The sequence below is a fragment of the Gastrolobium bilobum genome, unplaced genomic scaffold (genome assembly GCF_033153095.1).
Source record: "Gastrolobium bilobum isolate Gb01-03AN ecotype WA unplaced genomic scaffold, APGP_CSIRO_Gbil_v1 utg3726, whole genome shotgun sequence".
Lineage (NCBI taxonomy): Eukaryota > Viridiplantae > Streptophyta > Magnoliopsida > Fabales > Fabaceae > Gastrolobium > Gastrolobium bilobum.
In genome coordinates, this window is record NW_026895830.1 from 17,712 (window position 1) to 31,680 (window position 13,969).

The 13,969-nt window shown below is 41.5% G+C and overlaps 1 non-coding gene across 1 annotated transcript; it reads right to left on the reverse strand.

The window, feature by feature from the left end:
* Positions 1 to 2,075: 2,075 nt before the first annotated feature.
* LOC133296246 (U1 spliceosomal RNA) lies at positions 2,076 to 2,236 on the reverse strand. Its single transcript, XR_009749482.1, has one exon. It is a non-coding gene; the product is annotated as a U1 spliceosomal RNA (small nuclear RNA).
* Between the last annotated feature and the right edge of the window lie 11,733 nt (positions 2,237 to 13,969).

Consider the following 13,969-nt stretch of genomic DNA (forward strand, 5'->3'; position numbering starts at 1 on the left):
ACGACTAAGCTTAGAAGAAGAATCCATGGGAGTTTTGGCAGGTTTGGCCGCAAGTAAGCCACTATCAGATAAGAGTTCAAGGGCATATTTCCTTTGATTCAGAATGATACCTTTCTTGGAACGAGATATCTCCAAACCAAGGAAAAATCTTAAGGATCCAAGATTCTTGATTCTGAATTGGTGATCCGGAAATGACTTGACCCGTGTGATTTCATTCATACTATTGCCAGTCAAAACAACATCATCGACATATATAAGAAGTGCAGTAAAATGAATACCAGTTTTGAGGGTGAATAATGAGTGATCGGCTGCTGATTGGATGTATCCAAGAGAACATAGAGCTGTTGTAAGTTTATGGTGCCATTGCCTACTTGCTTGCTTAAGTCCATATAAGGATTTCATGAGCTTACAAACTTGATGTGGATTGTGACTGCTGAGACCAGGTGGAATGACCATATAAACATCTTCATTTAGGTCTCCATGCAAAAATACATTATTGACATCCAATTGTTCAATGAACCAATTATTTGCAGCAGCTAAAGAAAGCAAAACTCGAACTGTGGTTAACTTAGCAACCGGAGAAAAGGTATCAAAGTAATCAATTCCCTCCACTTGTGTGTAACCTTTAGCCACAAGCCTGGCTTTGTCTTTCAAGTGTACCATCAGCATTATACTTATTTTTGTAAACCCATTTACAACCGATAGGCATCTTTCCTGGAGGTAAATCAACTAATTCCCATGTATTGTTCAACTCAAGAGCTTGCAGCTCAGTTTTCATGGCATCTTGCCAACAATTGTGTTTGATGGCTTCTTTATATGTTTTGGGTTCAATCTGTAAGGTTACATTGAAACAGAATTTTTGCAAATGTGCAGAGCAGTGAGCATAGGTGAGAACATCATGGAGGGGATATTTAATGGAGGAATGGTTGGTGTGAATAGAATTACAATGAAAATCCTGAAGGTAAGTAGGTGTGGTTGTAGTTCTGATGGAACGGCGAAGAGGTGGATCAGGGTTGGTGGGAGCTAGAATATCAGTGAAAATTGGAGCTGGAACAGCAGGTTTGTGGATATCTGTGATTGGGGAAATTGGGATTGGAATTGGTTGTGGTTGTGAAAAGTCAGGAGGATTGGGATTGGAATCAGGGAAAAGGGTGAATTGGGACGAGTCAGGAAGTTGAGAGGATGATGGAATACCAAATGGAAAATTGGATTCATGAAATATTACATTTCTAGAAATAAAAATTGTCTTGGAATGAAGGTCATAAAGAAGAAAAGTAGTTACAGAAGAATAAGAAATGTAACTAACTCTCCTAACAGAAACTAAAAGTTGTTGTTTTTCCTTTCCACGTCATCTATATTGGGATATATCAACACCCCCCCCCCGCAAGTGGGGCTGTGGATATCCACCAGACCCAACTTGGAAACAACATTGTTGAAGGCAGTGACTGACAATGCCTTATAAAGGCCATATTAGTTGCACATCCGATCAATATGGGACTATATATCTCAACAAAATGTGTCTTAATACATCGAAATCTAATATTTTTAAAAATTAATGTGTTGGATGTCCCGTGTCAGCATTGGTGCAACATAGCAACCAAGTATTCCTTCTTGTTCTATTGTAATTGTTGATTTAATTATTAAATTTATGTAGCTAGCTCCAAAATAAACCAAAAGCCGGTTATTTTTTCGTAGTAATTGCTGTGTTTGCACAATATAACTTCTCAGTATACTGTTAGTGTACGGAGCAAGGCATTGTAAATCTCTTCTTGAACGGGATAATAATAACTAATATATGGGTTCAGTACCAAAGAAACATAGCCAGAGCTTAAAGTTTATATAAATTAGGTAACAAAATACTATTTGCCCTTTTTAATGATCTGGGATATCCCTTTTGGGTCATGATGCAATTTGCATCGTCCTTATTTCAAAGATTTTGATTCTTACTTGTCCGCAGGTTTCTTTTGCAGTGCCCGTCACTTTGGATACCTTATAACGGAAAATATTGCCTTTTACAAAAATCTAGACAGCCCAGGACATCAGACCCAGTGAATAAAATTTCAAAGCTGTCGTTGGGAGGGGCCGCGCGAACGCAGGCCCCCACTACCACAAATTATGACGTAGGCTCCACCACTTGGGTAGACCTTAGAGAAGCACCCCTCCTAAGTGCAATGGAGGTCACTCCCCTAGGCCATGGGCCTTCTTGATCACCCATTGACCCCGTCCAGGTAAGTATGTTGCTTCATAGCACACACTTCAACTTTATAGCCCAAACTCCTCAATACTTCATCCAACTCTCCCGATGTGGCTTTTTTTTTACACTGCTAAGCAAGCTACTACGAGTGCAGTAACCATTATGGTCTCTCCACATAATAGCATTAAGATCCTTTGTTTTGGTGCACAAAACAAGATATAATGAGAAAAGACAATCCTTTAACTGAAAAATAAAACTATACCAGGAAAACTCTTCCCAAATGTCACTGTTGTAGCTCTCATAAGTCATCAAAAGAAATAAGTAATCATGCAGAGAAATAGATGCATCCAGCGTTGTTGAGCTGCAAAGTCACACAGCCAGAAGAGGACAGGAATGAGCATAGTTAATTGTTACCTGATCAATTTGCAACCATATTTCCTTCTCAGTATGCATAAGTCATGAGTGAAGATCATATATGTCAATTAATCTACAAATATGCTAGTATCTAATCATTTTGTTCTGATTGAAGTAGATAGGATACTCATGTATGGCTTGTTATATTTACCTATATATGTCCCCTCTGTGTATAAGTCATAAGCAAGAATAACAGATCTGGTTGAGCCTTCACCACAGGTCATTAGTTTTTGCACCAGCTTGTCTCACCAACTGAACGCCAACATTCTCGAATGGATCTTCCAATTCAATATGAAATAACATTAGGGGACAAAAATGTTCATAAAAAGAAAGCACAAAACCATGTTGCCCGACCTGATTATAGACAAGTTAATAAACTAGACAAGCGACAGTACAAGTGTTTAAATATTGTAAAATCTCGCCTCCAAATTTAGGTGGAACAAACGAAAAGGTAAATTTGTCACTTATCCATGCCCACTAGAAAAAATTGCAACTAATAACATATAACACGTTACAAAAAAGAGAGCATCAATAAAGGGAAGAAGCAACCGGTTGATGATGAATGACTAAAAAGAAAAACAACTCTTTAAGAACATTTTCTCTATCATCTACTATCTTAGTGGCCCATACTTGTTCGGGAGCACAGCATTTCTATTAGGGCCCATTGGTAGCCGGATTGTTTTTGTTTTTTTGGGATTCTTTGGTCGGATAAATAGGAATACAATGTTTGGTAGGCATAAAAGTGAAATTAACCAGATAAAGTTTAAATCCTGGAATTTGGAAATGCTGTGTAAATGATTTGGAAATCTTGTGTAAATGATTTGGAAATCCCAACCAAATAATTCCACCGATTAGATGGAATTGTTCCTTTCCCACACATTAAACGATGTTGTATATTTGACAGGTAAAGAGAGACAGACCTGAGTGGGATATGAACATTGTAAAAGAGAGGCTTAATATTTAAAATCGAGGGTATATTAGTAAATTCTATCCAAAATCCCAGCAAAATTTAACTATCAACCAAACGTAGCAATATGAAAATACACCCAATATTCCCAGGAATATTTCTACCTACTAAATAGTTTTTTGTAACATTCCCGAAAAAGTTATTTTTCCACTATATTTCCGAAAATCATGATTCCTGGGTAAAAAAAAATTTCTCTTCTCCCAATCGCCCCCTACTTTTTCCGTCTTAAAGAATGATCACGATGTCACTTTCACATACTAATTTGCCCAATATTTATTTTGGGCGGGGCTTGTGAGTTCACGCTTGTTTATTGTTTCAATATTTTGTGTGTTTATTTTTAGGGAAATATGTTTCTTATATTACATAAGATAACTTTGTCTCAACCAAAATACAAAAAAGTGAATTGAATTCACTAAAGAGAAGAGAGAAAAATTAAAAAAAATAGATTTCGTCCACTTTTCGAATGTACATGAGATAAATCATCTCATATAACATGAAAGACATATTTCATTTATTTTTATGACCTCTATCTTGTTAAAAGAAACTATAACAAACTTAAAAAATTGTGTTGAAAACATGTTTTTTTCTTACAAAAAATCCTTCATTTGTTGGATAGGTCATTAATTTCTTAAATTAAAGGAGGTGTATTGGATTAGGATTTTAAAAGATTTTTTGAAATAAAAATCTTATATATTTTAAAAGACTATTCAGAATTGGAAAGACTTTAAAGACTTTTTTAAAAGACTTTTTTTTTACAATCAAGATTTCATAAGATTAGATTTTAAAGGATTTTAATAGAATTTATAAGATTTGAAAGGACAATATGGATTTATAAAATTTTAAAAATCGTATGAATTTTTAACAAACATTCAAAATTACAAGAGTCAATAAACAAAGTTAACAAAGAAATGCAATGATATTAAAAAAAGTAAAAATGTAATATAATTTTCTCAATTAGTAAAATTCATGATAAATTTTTGTTTGTAATTTTTTGCAATTGATCTTGTAAACCTTGGGGTTTTTGTTCTACATGATGAGAGTTTTCTAACCATATATCATATGCATGCTTTTATTGAGTATTCCAAGAAAATTTTGAATCTGAATTTTCTGTGTTTTATTACATGAAAGTCTAGAAAATTTCACAAATTAATTTCAATCGATACATTGAAATCTTACATTGTTGTGGGGTTTTGAAAAACAAGTTTTTAGTGATCTATTGAAACAAAAATTGTTTGAAATCGTTTCCTATAGCAAAGGAATTTCATTCGTAAATGTATTATTATGAAATATAGGATTTATATTATAAAAGTTTCAATCTTTCTTTAAATCGATCTTATTCCATTGATGTAAAAGGAAAATTGGTTTGAGGATTTTTGTTCCCCTGTTGTTTTCTCAACATTTTATGTCATTCCCCAGAAGTCTCCCCACTCGAGCCTTTAAAGCTATCACTATTGCTGTCATTCTTCATTATTTCACCATTTCATCCAACAAGCTGGAAATCAGTCTTATTCTCCACCACCTTATATGTAACACCCCGTATATATCCGGCAATGTTATCATAATATCGTATTAAGCTGCGCTTAATTAAAAATGCGGAATTACTTTTTCTTTTCAATTATGATGCCATTAACATTACTAGCTTGCTTAATAATCAATTAATAAAACATCGCCTGTATGTAATTGCAATAAAACAGCTAACTGAAATATCTCATAACATAGATAATATAAGTGTGGCTCTAGTCACGGAACTACAACAACGTAGACCGGACCATCTAACAGTTTATACAACTCCAAACTACAAGTACTAACAGAAAGTGTCATGGACAATCCCCATGCTCACTCAAATAAGGCAACATGCCCAACATCAATCTCAACAACAACATAATTATAAAAGGCATAAAACATAATCAGCATCAATATCCGGTCATGCTAACAAATAAGCAGAAACAACATAATCAGCTAAGCTCCGGCCTCCTGCCGCCTGAGGCATCAGTACCCATACTACCTGATCCTGAAATAAGCATTCCCCAAACGTGGGGTAAGATCTCTAATCTAGAAATCTCAATAAGTCAGTGAGTCCTCAAGGATCTTCCACCCCAAGCTCACTTACATGTGCAATATAAGTTCAGAAATAGTTTACCATTTATCATTTCTAAAACAATGCAATGCAGCAGATAATCATGCTATGTGTGTCAATACTAATCTACTGGCCAGAGACAGTGCAGGTATACGTCTATCACCTACACACCGTGCAAGTACCACTTGCATTCACCCCGGTACTCCGTCTTGTATGGTGCTACATACTCAGGCTTCCCGTCAAGATGAAACAACACATGCATATTAAAAGCCATTACATGTAAAGTTCAATCAACATATCAAATATCCAAAAGCATGTACACAGCATGCATAAACCATACCCCCATGGGACATGTGGAACCACAACATGGCTAAACCGAGGACACGAAAGCTTACCTTGCAAGCTAACTCCAAAAGCCAAGAGTCCACAGCTCAAAGTCCAAACGCAGCAGATTCACAATCTGTTATGGACCAATACTATATCAATAATAATGCAACACAAGCATATAACTTAAAGACAAGGCCTCTCCTTACGTTTTACGTCTTAAGGCTCCATACCAAGCCATAAGTCCTTAATCACAACGATTCTGACTTAGTTCATAAATTACAGAAGTTCAACTTCATCAATCTAGGGTCCACAAACCCCCAATAGCCTACTGTACACACAGCACATCTACTGTTCTACGAAATCCCAGAATATTCGGATATTCCTCGGGACCATATCCGGATATGCAATATCCGGATATCTCACTGGACATATCCGGATATCCAGAATCCCATATCCGGATATCTATTATCCGGATACTCAAAACCCATATCCGGATATCACATATCCGGATATTCATCGGGCACATATCCGGATATTTCACGACAGAATGCAGAAAATGCATTTCGTGAAGATATCCTTCCAAGGTTGGGTTTTTACTGATTTAAAGCACCTAAACATGCATTTCTAGGTGTGTTCAACATTACCCAACAACAAGTTATCATCTTTAAGCCTTAACATGCATCAAGCTTTCATTTTTAAGCATTAAACTCATGATCAAAGGTGACAAGGCTTACCAAAGCTCAAACTCAGAAAAAGGGTGCTCTTGGAGCTCACACAACAGCTCCAAGGTTCTGTCTCTCACAGAACACGAAAATACACACCAAGGAGGGTCATTTCTTCACAAAGGTTGCTCCTTGGAGCTCCAACAACTCAAGGAAGAAGCTCACACACTCCCACAAGGCAGTCCAGACTCCAAACAGCCTCCACACAGCCACCACACTCAGGAAAAAAGCTCCTTTCACACTCACAATGATCTCTCCCACTCACCCAAGGTACAAAGTGAAGAGAAAAGGAGGAAGAGAGGTCACAAAGCTCACAAAATGGTGGTAAAGCAATGTAACAGTGGAACCAGTAGCTGACCAGCACCCCACCCACGTAGAGAAACTATTTTCTAAGGTTTTGTGCCCTTAATAAGGGTATGTATAGCCCACTTAAAGATTAACACACAATATTAACTTTAATTGCTACGCTTATCATTTTAATCCCAAACTTTGGATTATGAAACTACATAATTTTCTAAGATTTATCATATTTTTGTTATAATTTTCTGAGCACTTTTCCGGTACGCGCTTTTCCAAGCCAGTATCGGTTTCTAGTACCAGTTCTCATTATCTGGACTTGAAACTTGCTTTACAAGTCCTACATATTATTCTAGTAATTGTTATGCACTTATTATAATTTTCCGGGATACTTTTTCGGCACGCATTTATACCGACTAGCAGAACCGGTATCTGCACTTTTCTTCCGAAAAGCGACTTTCAACATTATTACTCACTTACTATAATTATTAAAGCCTCATAATAATTATTAGAGTCAATTATGGAATCATTTCCTAATTTCGCATAATTAATTAATTAAATACCTTAATTAACGGTGCGGGTTCTTACATTCACCCCACCTTTTTAGGATTTTGACCTCAAAATCAGAAACATACCTGGTCGAAACTCGGGGTACTGCCGGAGAAGCTCGTCCTCACGCTCCCAAGTACACTCCTCAGGAGTCCTTCCGGTCCACTGCACCTTGACCATCGGAATGATCTTGCTCCTCAGCTGCTTCTCGCCACGATCGAGAATCTTTAGTGGACCTACGGGAGTCTTTAAGTTCTCCCGAACTTCCACATCATCCGGTTGCACCACGTGCGAAGGATCTGCTATGTACCTCCGAAGCTGAGACACGTGAAACACGTCGTGGATGTTGGCCAGGTTCGGAGGCAAGGCAAGCCGGTAGGCAACAGGTCCTACTCTACCAAGAATCTGGTATGGCCCAATAAACCGCGGGCTCAGCTTCCTAACTCCGAGTGCCCGTCCAACACCGGTGACAGGTGAAAGTCTCACAAACACGTGCTCACCCTCACTGAACTCCAGTGGTCGATACTTGACATCGTAGTAGCTCTTCTGACGATTCTGCGCCTGCTTCAGCTTTTCCCTGATCATCTGGGTTTGCAGGGTGGTATCTTGGACAAAATCCAAGCCAAACAACTCACGATCCCCAACCTCCGACCAGCAGGTAGGTGTACGACACCTCATACCATAGAGCGCCTCGTAGGGTGCCATGCCCAGGCTAGCATGGAAACTGTTGTTATAAGAAAACTCTACCAATGGAAGGTACCTATCCCATGCCGAGCCCTGCTCCAACGTGCAAGCCCGCAACATGTCCTCCAAGGTCTGGATAGTCCGCTCAGTCTGTCCATCAGTCTGAGGGTGATAGGCGGTACTCAATCTCAACTGTGTACCAAAAGCTCCCTGCAGCGCCTCCCAGAACCGAGATGTGAACTTCGGGTCCCTATCACTGATGATACTCACGGGCACCCCGTGAAGCCTCACAATCTCGCGAACATACAATCTGGCCAACTGCTCTGTAGTGAAGCTCACCTTCAATGGAAGGAAATGGACAGACTTCGTCAGTCTATCCACAATGACCCATATCGAGTCACAGCCAACCTGAGTCTTCGGCAAACCCACAACGAAGTCCATGGAAATGCTCTCCCATTTTCACTCTGGAATCTCAAGAGGCTGAAGTTTACCAGACGGCTTCTGGTGTTCAATCTTCACTTTCTGGCAAACCAAACACTTGGACACAAAGATGGCAACATCTTTCTTCATGCCCGGCCACCAGAAGTTCTTCTTCAAGTCTTGATACATCTTAGTAGCACCAGGGTGGATAGAAAACTGACCCTTATGGCCTTCTGCCATAACCTCTTCTGTCAACGGACCTCGAGGAACCACAATCCTCCGCTGGAACAAAAGCAATCCATCATCATTCCAAGACACACCGTCTTGGTTCTTCACATAATCCAGACACTCTCTCTGAACTTGTGCCTCTTTAATCTTTTCTAGCAGCTCGTTCACAACATCATATGCTTCCAGCCCGAGAAGTACGCTCGCGCACGGAGCGGTCACTGCCAAGTGGCGAAACTTCTCAACCACATCGAAGTTACCAAGTAGCAAACTGGATGAACTACTGGATTTCTGACTCAAAGCATCGGCTACCACATTGGCCTTGCCAGGATGATACCTTAGCTCAAAGTCATAGTCCTTTATGAACTCCATCCATCTCCTCTGCCTCATGTTCAACTCTATCTAGTCGAACAGGTACTTCAAACTCTTGTGATCACTGAATACCACAAACCTCAAACCAAAAAGATAATGCCTCCAAATCTTGAAAGCAAACACAATTGAAGCCAACTCCAAATCATGAGTCGGGTAGTTCTCCTCATAAGGCTTCAACCGCCTCGAAGCAAAAGCAACAGCTCTACCAGACTGCATCAGCACACAGCCCAGCCCCTTTCCAGAAGCATCACAGTAAAGCTCAAACTGCTCCTCAGGATCAGGAAGGATCAACACAGGTGAAGAAGTCAATCTCTCCTTCAACTCCTAAAAGCACGCCTCACACTCGTGAGTCCACACAAATGGAGTCTCCTTTCGGGTAAGGCGAGTCAAAGGGAGAACCATCGTGGAAAAACCCTTGATGAACCTCTGATAGTAACCTGCCAAACCTAAGAAGCTCCTCACCTCCGAAGCTGTCTTGGGTCTCTCCCAATCCAACACGGCCTCAATCTTGTTAGGATCCACTGCAACTCCATCTGCTGAAATCACATGCCCCAGAAACTTGACTGATTTGAGCCAAAACTCACACTTAGAAGGTTTAGCATAAAGCTTTTTCTCCTTCAGCACTTGCAGAACTATCCTCAGATGCTCTGCATGCTCCTCCTCAGTCTTGGAGTAGATTAGAATATCATCAATGAAGACAATCACAAACTGATCCAGATACGGCTGGAAAATCCTGTTCATCTAATCCATGAACACTGCCGGAGCATTTGTGAGTCCAAACGGAATCACCAAATACTCAAAATGACCGTATCTCGAACGAAACGCGGTCTTCGGGACATCCTTCGGCTTCACCCGAATCTGATGGTATCCGGACCGGAGATCAATCTTGGAATACACACAAGCACCCCTGAGCTGATCCAACAGATCATCAATCCGAGGAAGGGGATACTTGTTCTTGATTGTCACCTTGTTCAACTGCCTGTAGTCGGTGCACAATCGCATTGTCCCGTCCTTCTTCTTCACAAAGATAACCGGTGCTCCCCAAGGAGACACACTCGGTCTAATGAAATCTTTCGCCGAAATATCCTCAATATGCTTCTTAAGCTCAGCCAACTCCGGTGGCGACATCCGATAAGGAGCTAAAGAAATCGGCCCCACACCGGGCAACAAGTCAATGGAGAACTCTATCTCCCGCTGTGGCGGAAACTCAGGAATCTCCTCAGGAAACACCTCAAGGAACTCCCCCACCACAGGAATGCCAGTGATATCCTCATGTGTCCCACTCACCAAATCACCCAACATGACATAACCCAATGCCCCTGCTCGCAGCGCTCTCCTTGCCTGCAGCAGTGAAATGTATGGCGAGGAACTAGTTGTGGAATCACACGGAGACATCACCACGCGCTTTGCACAGCAATCAATCAATGCACAGTTTCTAGACAACCAATTCATGCCCAGAATAATCTCAAGGTTGGCCATCGGCAACCCTATCAGATCTACCGAGAACTCACGGCCATCCCACTGAAACGCTACATCGCGATGTACAGTGGTAGAATCACAAATCTCTCCGGTGGCGGTAGTCACCCGCAACGGTGGAGAAAGCACCGCACTGGGAAACTCAAGCCCCAAAGCAATCGGGGTAGCAACAAACGAATGAGTAGCCCCGGAATCAAAGATAGCATCGACAAAAGAATCACCAATAGACACAGTACCTCTGACAAGGTTCGGAGCGCGGTCCGACTGCTGCCTATCTAGTGTATACACTCTCCCAACAGAAGGTGGCACTACAGGTGCCGAAGAAGATGCCATCGGAACCATCTGCAAAGGAACTACCAGAACAGCTGCAGCTCTCGCCGTCGACGACGGACAATCTCTAGAGAAGTGGCCCTCCTTGCCACACTTGAAGCACATCAACTGCCTCATAGCACAGCATCCCACATGCTCCTTCCCACATCCCGAACATCTCGGAGTGGTAGAAGGCCTAGCAGAACTCCCTAGCAGAACTCCCCTGATGTGAAACAGCTCTCTTGAACTAACTAGGTGCATGCCTAGTCGCTAACTGCTTTCCCTTGCTCTTATCAGCAAACCTCCTGTCCTTCCAAGAAGTAGGAGCAGGAGTGGAACCACCTGTTCCCTTGCTCTCCTCAACCTTGGCCCTTTTGGCCTTGCTTGCCACACAAACATCCTTGATGTCCTTACACTGCTGAACCAGTGTACCAAAGTCCCTCGAAGCAGCACCAGCAAGATGCTCAGCAATCACCTCACTAAGTCCCATGTGAAACTTAGCTGCCAGAAACAACGGAGAAGGAGGAACCATCCGGAAGTGTGCAAACTTCACTAGCTCATTAAACTTAGCCAGGTACTCATCAACAGACATCGGGCCCTGTACCAAATGATCAAACTCTCCCTGCTTCCTCTCCTGCGCATCATAGGGAAAGTATCGGCCCAGAAAGCACTCCTCAAAGAATGGCCACGTCATGACACGGCCCTGCCTCTCAAAAGCACGAGAGGTGTACGTCCACCACTCATGGGCATCGCCCTCCAGCATGTAGGTCGAGAACATCAACTTCTGTGGGTCTGTACACTGCATGACCCGAAAAATCTTGTCCAGCGACTCTAGCCATCTCGCAGCAGCAATAGGATCCAGAGACCCCTCAAACACAGGTGGCTTATGCTTCCTGAAAGCATTCAGCCAGCGATCGATCACATCACGATCCTCAGCAATCCCCACAAGGGGCTCCCCCGTCTCAGCGGCATGAGTAGCACTGCCGATGTTACTATGGCTCTCCTCCTGAACACTAGGTGGAGGCGGTGGCGGTGGTGGCGGTGGTGGTGGAGCCTGGCCAATAGCAGGACCAGCTCTCATCTCCTCCAACATGACTCTCATCATCGTCATGTTCGCCATCCTGTTCGCCTCGAGGACTTCCTCAGTGGTCCTCCGGTTCGCTTCACGAACCTCAGCTGCGGCTATCCGGTTCGCCTCGCGAACAGCTTCCATCATTGCCGCGTTAGCCAATCTAGTGGCCTCCTGATCGGCTAACCTAGCCGCCTGCATCTCAGCCAATGCAGTCAGGATAGGATCGGATTGATCCTCAGAAGTCTCTCGTGTTCTCCCGGACCTTACCATGACTCTGCACAAGTTACACAAATTATGAGTTGATCAGGCCCACGCAATGTGATCACATATACATCATCATAATAAAATTTGACGGAGTAAACACAAAGACAGACACAACCAAACAACCTAGCAATTGCAATACATACAGGGTTTCCCTCGAACCATTGCTCTGATACCATAAATGTAACACCCCGTATATATTCGGCAATGTTATCATAATATCGTATTAAGCTGCGCTTAATTAAAAATGTGGAATTACTTTTTCTTTTCAATTATGATGCCATTAACATTACCAGCTTGCTTAATAATCAATTAATAAAACATCGCCTGTATGTAATTGCAAATAAACAGCTAACTGAAATATCTCATAACAAAGATAATATAAGTGTGGCTCTAGTCACGGAACTACAACAACGTAGAACGGACCATCTAACAGTTTATACAACTCCAAACTACAAGTACTAACAGAAAGTGTCATGGACAATCCTCATGCTCACTCAAATAAGGCAACATGCCCAACATCAATCTCAACAACAACATAATTATAAAAGGCATAAAACATAATCAGCATCAATATCCGGTCATGCTAACAAATAAGCAGAAACAACATAATCAGCTAAGCTCCGGCCTCCTGCCGCCTGAGGCATCAGTACCCATACTACCTGATCCTGAAATAAGCATTCCCCAAACGTGGGGTAAGATCTCTAATCTAGAAATCTCAGTAAGTCAGTGTGTCCTCAAGGATCTTCCACCCCAAGCTCACTTACATGTGCAATATAAGTTCGAAAACAGTTTATCATTTATCATTTCTAAAACAATGCAATGCAGCAGATAATCATGTCATGTGTGTCAATACTAATCTACTGGCCAGAGACAGTGCAGGTATACGTCTATCACCTACACACCGTGCAAGTACCACTTGCATTCACCCCGGTACACCGTCTTGTATGGCGCTACATACTCAGGCTTCCCGTCAAGATGAAACAACACATGCATATTAAAAGCTATTACATGTAAAGTTCAATCAACATATCAAATATCCAAAAGCATGTACACAGCATGCATAAACCATACCCTCATGGGACATGGTGGAACCACAACATGGCTAAACCGAGGACACGAAAGCTTACCTTGCAAGCTAACTCCAAAAGCCAAGAGTCCACAGCTCAAAGTCCAAACACAGCAGATTCACAATCTGTTATGGACCAATACTATATCAATAATAATGCAACACAAGCATATAACATAAAGACAACGCCTCTCCTTACGTTTTACGTCTTAAGGCTCCATACCAAGCCATAAGTCCTTAATCACAACGATTCTGACTTAGTTCATAAATTACAGAAGTTCAACTTCATCAATCTAGGGTCTACAAACCCCCAATAGCCTACTGTACACACAGCACAGCTACTGTTCTACGAAATCCAAGAATATCCGGATATTCCTCGGGACCATATCCGGATATGCAATATCCGGATATCTCACTGGACATATCCAGATATGCAATATCCGGATATCCAGAATCCCATATGCGGATATCTATTATCCGGATAATCAAAACCCATATCCGGATATCACATATCCGGATATTCATCGGGCACAT